This window comes from Strix uralensis, chromosome 12 (genome assembly GCF_047716275.1).
Source record: "Strix uralensis isolate ZFMK-TIS-50842 chromosome 12, bStrUra1, whole genome shotgun sequence".
Taxonomy (NCBI): domain Eukaryota; kingdom Metazoa; phylum Chordata; class Aves; order Strigiformes; family Strigidae; genus Strix; species Strix uralensis.
The window spans coordinates 19,180,890-19,189,244 of NC_133983.1; the positions used below are offsets into that span (position 1 = coordinate 19,180,890).

At 38.7% G+C, this 8,355-nt stretch overlaps 1 long non-coding RNA gene across 1 annotated transcript in view; it reads right to left on the minus strand.

Annotated features, from left to right (window-relative positions):
• LOC141949007 (uncharacterized) overlaps positions 1 to 6,478 on the minus strand; it is a 34,544-nt gene extending 28,066 nt beyond the window's left edge. Inside the window, exon 1 of the long non-coding RNA XR_012630624.1 lies at positions 6,356 to 6,478. This is a non-coding gene — a long non-coding RNA (uncharacterized LOC141949007). The remainder of the gene's footprint in view (positions 1 to 6,355) is intronic.
• Positions 6,479 to 8,355: the final 1,877 nt, after the last annotated feature.

An 8,355-nucleotide genomic window follows, 5' to 3' on the forward strand; every position in this document is an offset into this window, starting at 1 on the left:
CCAAAAATTCAGCCTTCTCTTGAGCACTAGTTGGAAGTGAAAACTGGTGACAGTTACAGCCCTACCCACTCAGAAAACCCTGTGCAACCTGGGTGAGCCCAGAGACGCCAAGTCACTGCTCTGTCTAATTACAAACCCGAGGCAGATTAACCTTTGATGACTAAATTAATCTTCTAAATAAAATGAATATGCATCAGCCTGCAAATTAGGATTAAATGCTTAGCAGAATCTTTATGTGATCAAGCAGGTTTTGTGGTGCAGATGTTAACCATTAACATGAAGCAATAAAATCGTTCTTTTTTCTTATAATAACACCTAACAATTCTAAAGCCACCTTTCATCTGAGAATCTCAAAGGGTTTCATAAACATAAGTAATTAACCCTCTCAGCATCCGAGACAAGAGCATAATAATATCCCCATCCAACAGCTGAAGAAACAGAGGCATAGCAATGTCCTAGATCACGTGCCTCGGACTGTGTGTAATGTGGATGTTATATGCTTTGAAGAATAAGAAAAGACCAGGTTTGCACTGGCTTCACCCCTTCTCTCACGTACGCTTCTGCTAGGACTGGCAGGGTGGCTTGTCCGTAAGGCTGAAGCACCACCACGCACGCACCTCCCTGTCCCAGAAATGCTCACGGTGGCTCTATGCAGCCCTTAGGGTCAGGCATCGCCTTCCGCCAGCCACCGAAACACAAGACACATGGGCGCTGCTTCACCTCACCCCAGGTTACCTGCCACTGGAGCAGGAACGTTTGTCTGCACCAGGACGTCTTTTTACTATAAAAAGCAATGGGACTTGTCTCATACTGACCAAATAAAAACAAATATTGCACTTTCTAATCTACTACTTCTGAAATAAATCATTCCAGGGGTGGGGGTGAATCTTTTCTGGAGAAAAAAACGTTTCTTCTTGATTTTTCCCATGGGCATTGGGAACTACCAGTCCCTTAAAGTATCTGTTCCTCGCACGTACCAGTTGCAACAATCTAGGCACAAAGAAACCCAGATGATGGCAATCCCACTTCTTTTTGACTGCTGGTGGAGCAGTTGCCCCTGCAGTGTGATTCCTATGTCTACATGGAGTAAAATGCTTGCATGGAAGGCTACCACTTCCATCCAGATCCTGACACTGACACAGGAAGAGATGGGGCCGTGGTTCTTCCAGGACCTCCCAGAAGCTCAAATAGTTTCAGAGAATCAAGGAAACCTTCTGCTGAGGTCCACTTTCTGTGCTCCTTCTTCCAATGGGGTATTCGTTTCCAAGTGGCTGATAATGAGGAATTTAGACAAACGTACACATCATGACTTTTCAGCCTTATTACCCCTGATTTTAATTTCATTAGTTTCAAACTTTATGCATTTGATTATTATCAACCTGTAGAATTAAGTTTTAATTTGATCTATTTGAATCAAAAATAATGTAAGAGTATTAGTGAGCTAGGGATAGGCAATGTGAGAATTCATATTCATGATAATCCAATTTGTTGACATGTTTTGTTGTCCAATCATAGCAGCTTCTCCTAGTATGTGAGTTTTTCTTTTGATGTAAACTAATCTGACAGTGTAAAGTGTCCGTTACTGCAAATGTAATTTTATTTGCTTAAAAGGGAACTGGATAAGTTCTTAAGGTCAGTTTAGTTATTTTAGAATATTGACATCACATATATAATTTTGGCATATAAGTGACTTCCACAGTACTGGAAGTTAGCCATTTAAAAGCATTTGTTGTTTTCATACAATGACTGCTAAAATCCGTGGAAAAATTCCAAGGACTTCAATAAGCTTTGGATTGGACACATTATTACTATGAATGTAATTCTTGATACCTCTCATAACATCCCAGGCCATGTGAGAAACTTAAGAAAAGCAATTAACATTCCTCCATCGACTTTTGTATTTACATTTTAAATTTACCATTTAAGACTTTAATTCTCCATAAAACTGCTTAAATATACATAACTTCAGTGTTATTTAAATGTTTTATGATCTCCTTGAAATGATCAGCTAATTAAAATCACTTACCTAATGTAGTACCTTAAATTTACCTCCCTTTATTTGGAAGGAATTGGATTTAATGTGCAGGTTTTGTTCATTTTCTTTCTCAGAAAATCTTAATTTGGAAGGAAAATCATGATTATATGGTAGGGAGGAGGATGTCTTCTAGGCTGCAAACTTAAACTAGCGGTAATCATTAGTTACCATGTATGACACAGCATATATAATTAAGAAATAAATTTATTATGGAAACTTGGAATTATCAATTAAAAGGTAGTCAGTGCAGTCCCACAAGGTCCGATATGATTACCTATGTTATCCGGGCTGTCACTTCCAATGCTGGTTTGAATCTCAAAGACCTCTGAGGGGTGCTCCGTGTGTCAAGTTAAATAAGTGAGACAGCCTTAGTGGAAAAATGCAGATACAAGCAGTGCAAACACAACTCTTCTAGAGGAGAATAAAGATGTCAGCTTCAACCTGAATATTACTGGCAAACTGTTCTTCCTTCCTACTGGACTTCTGAATGGACTGACAGGACCATTCAATTTGTGGCTGTACCACAGTCTGCTTGATGGGTTAGGGGGGGCAGAACCTCGGGGGCGTTAAAGGACACTCTAGCCTGTTACTTTTTTTTTCTTACTTATTACCTTTGCAGACTTTGATTTTTCCTTCTTCAGAGATTCCTCAAGTTTAAGGCCAGAAGAGACAGTTAAATTATCTAGTCTGACCTTGTATGTATGCCAGGTCATTAAGCTACACTCACTGACCCATCCTCTCTGAATCCTTCTCCTTTTCTCTAAGCTCCTCATCATAACACTGATCTACAAATGTGTCTCAATTATGAGGCAGTAAACCAGTGTGGAAAAAAAACCCCACATAGCTCCTCCCACCAGCCTTTCTCACCAAAATTCCAACTCCAGCAAAATGATTCTGTTGCTCACTCCGAAATGGAATTAAAAACTTGGCATCCTCTCATGAATCAGATTTTGTTTCTTGTGCTGAATGTCTCACATCTCTATTGCTCTGGGCTCTAGCTTGGACTAGAAATAAAATGAATAGAAAATGTCACCTCATCGTATTTTTGACCTGATTGGGGTAGATGGATCTTAGATACTTTATATTCATCTATGGAGGCTGGGTACACCTATTTATGAATTCAGATACAAACTGAATGAAGTTAAAACATAAGTTGTTCATCCACAGGCTCAAAATCCTAATTTTTTTAGCACTATATAACTTCTTCAAACCAGTATACATCAAGAAACCTAACATAGTCTTCACAACTCCAGTACCTGCCTACGCAGTAAGAATTCTGACATTTATCAGAAACAGGAAAAAGAAAATAACAGTCCAAAACTCATGATAGTGTTATTTAGGATACAATTTGAAGACTGCCTCTTGGCTCTGAAATAAAGACTACTGTAGACACACGAACACTGACAGACAGTGATTGTCTCCTCTTTTAAAACTATGCTGACAGCATCAACCATTGTTCAATTTGGTCTCAGGGAGTGTCAGTAAGAGTGAAATACCGCTCACCTTACTGCATCATGCAAAATATAGCATCTCTGTGTTTCCCTGGATTCACCCCACGAGCGCTCCAAAACGTGCACAACAAAACCACATGAAACTCAGATGATTTCAGATCACGTTACAAAGTCAAAACACAGAACAGATTCACAGAAAGATTTGCTAAGGTTCACCAACCTCTTGAGTGAACCTGGGCCCAGTTCCAAGCAAATCTGGATTGATTAATGTTTTCTTTAAATCAACATCACCTGATGTTCTTTGCTACTGATGTGAATCTCAGCTTTTTCTTTTCTCTTTGGAATTTCGGATCGGTTTAAGTACAGAGCTGAAAATAGCACATGGAATGCACATCCATCTACATACTAACTGAAGGGCATGTGTCACTGTTTCCTGCAACACAATGAAATATTGCAAAACCAGCATCCCACCAGCCTCATCAGTATTTTGCACTATTATTAACTTTTTGGTGAGAGCGAGGGGTAGTGCTTTTTTCAAACTGTTCATTCATTTAAGAACCTGGCAGTAAAGGAGCTCTTTCTACATTTCAAACACGGGACCAAATCGAGATATACTCAGCTATACAAGGAATGGAACACCTCTCTAATGGACCCCCTGAAATCAATGGAACTACTTATGGAGTAATATACCATTACCCATTGTGAGTAAGAGCTACTGTAAATAAGCTTTGGAAACTATATTCCAGCTACAGTTGCACTTGGTGGTTTGTAATATTCCAGCACTTGCTAAATATAAATAAATGAAATAAAGTGGGAGATAGTGATACTCTGATTTCTGTTAGCACTGACTGTACATTTGTTCCAAGTGTCTGAGCAATCAGAACACTACATAAATACCTTGCCATGCCTGTGGGATCCCATGCTAAGTTATAATCCATCACTGAAGCAGGCAGCCACTCTTGAAGACATGCTAAAGCATTTCTGAGGTTCAGTGTAATTCATTGCTACACTCTCTGGTTGCATGTTTATTTCCTCTAGCAGGAAGAAGTGGCTACACGCGGAGCAGTTGTGCGCTGGAAATTTCACTTAAGATTTGCGTCATATTAAACAATTATTGACCAAAGGCTCAGTAATTTATCAGTTGATTTATCTTCTCCTTTCTATAAGAATTCTTTGTCAATAACCTTTACGTTCAGGAACTCTACCTTGACACATAGCTTATCTGTATTTATATCTTTATTTGAAAACTGCACAGATTTTCAGGATTGAGTCAGGTAAAACCATTCAGACAAACAAGAAGAATCTGTCCCACCATGTCCTCACTACACACACATAAGAGTATGTATTATGTGTGTATAAAAAACCCCTGCTTATCACATAGTTGCTTTATTTATTTTCTTCGGTTCTGACTCCCGGTTTCAGACAAACAAAAAACTGAGGAAAATGTTAAAGAACTGCCAAAGTTTCTGTTGGAATAGAAAAGGAACAGGAATATTGTAAGATAGATTGTTCCCTCAATTTCTTCTGGCCAATTTGTAGTCCCAGCAGATTTGCACAAACTTTGAACAAGCACAGAGGCCTGGCAGTGTGGACATGAGCTGAACTCCTCTCGCCTTGTGAAATTCAACCACTGTGACTTCATAGGCAGCTTTGGCAAAATACAGAGAAGATCAGCCCAAAACAAAAAGAGATTTTAAACGACCGGATTCTTAAGGAGAATTTTTGTCAGCAACTGAAAAAGTCCCCAGCATTTCATCAGGGAACTTTCTAGCAGTTTAATTTTTCACTTATATGTTTGTACTGCACTGAAGTCCATCCCCCGTGTCCTGAGTTCCTGCTTTTTCCTTTTACTACCAATTTAGACATCGGTGTCCACTAATGATCTAAAAAAAGGAATCTTTAATGTTCAGACTGTATATATGCCACTGAGTCCCGAGAGCCTAACATATGTCAGAGGCATGAAATGATGACCATGAAAGGGAACTCTACATCTGTGTTTGCTTAGCCAAAGAACTGCAGGGCTGACCTGTGGACTGATGTGGCTGTTTAATACGGTCTCTGCAAACCGTTCAATAACATCAGAACTGCTGTTTAATCCTCTTACCAGTACCATTGACATTATTTCATGTTCTACTAATTCCAAGCCATCTGCAGAAATACTTGCCTCTCTGGCAAACCAATAGAGAGGGCCAAATTTTTTTAAAGGATGCAGCTATAATCTTCCATGTATAATTTCAGAATGAGATTCTTTTTTTTTCGTGGGAACATTTTTGCATAATCTTGTAGTCTGAGTCTCACCTCACTTTTACTTTTTCAAGTCAGGAGTAAAGGTAATGCAAGGTGAGGATCAGAGCCCAAAGCTCCATGAAATTGAATTTTCTGAAACAAAATATCCCAGTATATTTTGAGACGATAACTCCAAAGGTGTTCAGATGCAAAAACCTCAATTATTTGGCTTTTGGAAGAATAAAAAATGTATATAAAATAGAAAAAAAAAAAAAAAAGGTAGGATGTGAGAAGCTTCAGAGGTATCTATAGTTCTACTTTGCAACTTCTTAAGCAGTTTTTGCAATGTTCTCCCCTTTCATTTGGATTTCCTATAGAGAGTTTGTTGCAATCATATAAATGGACACAACCAGGTTTTTCACATGATTCCCAATTCAGTGTCTAACATTACAAAACCCACTTAAAATTACTGAAAAAGAAAGAAGAAAATGTTTTGTTAACAAAAACAATCTCTCTTAATGATTTTCCTATGCATTTCCAGAGAGTCACAAAGAGTGCTAGACCTCGAAGGGGAAGGATTCAAGGGAGAACTTTCTGGCTTTGGAACGAACTAATGTTTTTGATGCTGTACAATCATTCTTACCTCTCTTTGCAACCTTTGGGGAGTCACAATCCATCCAGGAGAATCAATTATTGAATTTAACAGTAAGAGCCTTGTGCTACCATTCCTGTCATGTCACTGTCTTCTGTTGGAGAACACAAGTGGTTCTGAAACTAAAGCAGACACATAGTGTGAATGAACTACAAAAAAACAGAGTATTTCAAAATCTGGAAGACTGGTTAACACCAATGTCCTGCTCAGAGTATTACACACCACAGAAATTGGTTGAGGAAAGAATGTTTCTATATACAATACACTCAGGCTCCCACTATCACTTAATCCCTCTTCCATCTATGCCAAATTCCAGCTGCAGTCCGTGTGCGCCTCCAAAGAACCAGAGCTAATAGCAAAGTAACAGTCATATCTGTTGGCTCCTTCTCCAGCATTTCACAACAGATATCATATGATTAGGTGTTAAGTGGGACTATTTGCACTTTTGCTTATAGCACATATAATTATCTAATTCTGTATAATGCCAAAATGACTGTTTAAGTAGCAGCTGCACAAAACAGAGATACTGGTTGGACAGCACAGAAAATACAATCTTAAATAAAACCAGCACAGTAAGAAATACACACATATGCATACCCATGTATGTACTTATTTATATACCTATACCTTCAGGACTATCCAACCTGGAATGTTTTTACAAAAAGATCATGTCAATGGTTCTTAAACAGGACTCTCTTCTTGCCTATGAAAGTTTTGCCAGTGGCAGGCCCAGAGTCCTTACAATACAAATCGTGGTTTGACAGATCCTTAAAACGTAATGGATGAAACCCTTGGAGTTCATGATCTCATCCACCAGTTGCTGGTGTTTGTCACGGAGCAGACTGGCACTAGATGGCTCTGTCAGTGTTTTAGGTGAGGTGGCGTAGCCCGTATTTTGCACTGAGTTTGCCAATGCTTTAAAGCTCTGACTGCAAAGAACCTTATGGGCAGCACAGTGGGAGAGATGGGTGTAGACAAACTGTATACAGCCACCCTCTGTAGAGTTCCTCCTGGGAAACTGAGTAACTCTTCTTGCCATAAAAATAGGGAGGAAGGTACACTTAACTTACTTTTATTATTTTTCAGAGGAGATGCATCTTAATTTCATGGCACAGTAACAGAGCTTCCATGAGCTTTGATTAAAGTAATCACAAAGTATCAAGATTAATTAGAAATGCTCTTATACTTTAAAATACATCCTTCTAAGCATATGGGTAAGGTGGTGGCAGTGATAAGAGTCTGCCACAGAGGTGCTCTATAGAGGTCAAAAGGAGATCACCATTTGTTTAATTTAAATAAATCAATTTGTTAAACGAGGAGCTGCTGAGATTATACAGTTAGAGGGTGGACAGCAAAGAAGGATAATTATTTTTGTTTGCATAAATCATTTTCTTATTACTTGTGGATCAAGGTGGTATTGTTTGGGTTCAAAAAAGGATGGCAAAAAAAGATAAGTATATCAATTTGCTGATCAGGGTTACATGGGATTTTGCTGCTGGGGCTGGAGAAGGGAAAGAAGATCATTATTTTTATTTAAATAAATCAATTTGTTGTGATCAGGGATCACATGGGGTTCTGCTGTTTGCAAGGGAAGCATAGGAAATTCTCCTTATGGATAGTTAGTTGTTGAACAACTGTTCAGGCATTGCTCTATCAAATGGAGAAAGGACAAAAAAAAGCTTCAAGACCACAAAGCTGGATTTCTATCTCTTTCTTTTGAAAGACGCTGTCTGGCATCTTGTATTGGTCTCCAATTTGAGTTAAAACAATAGCTGTTACACTTTTAACACACTGAATCAGGATTACATATATGCATGTGTGTGTTTGTGTATACAAACCATGTATGCAGATAGATAGATAGATAGATAGATAGATAGATAGATAGATAGCAGCTAATAGGGCATGATCCTGCAAAAACCCTTGTACATTGAGGCAGTGCCTGCTGCAACTACTGGAAAAACTGTGATTGCCTTCCCAGGACGTAGGATCAG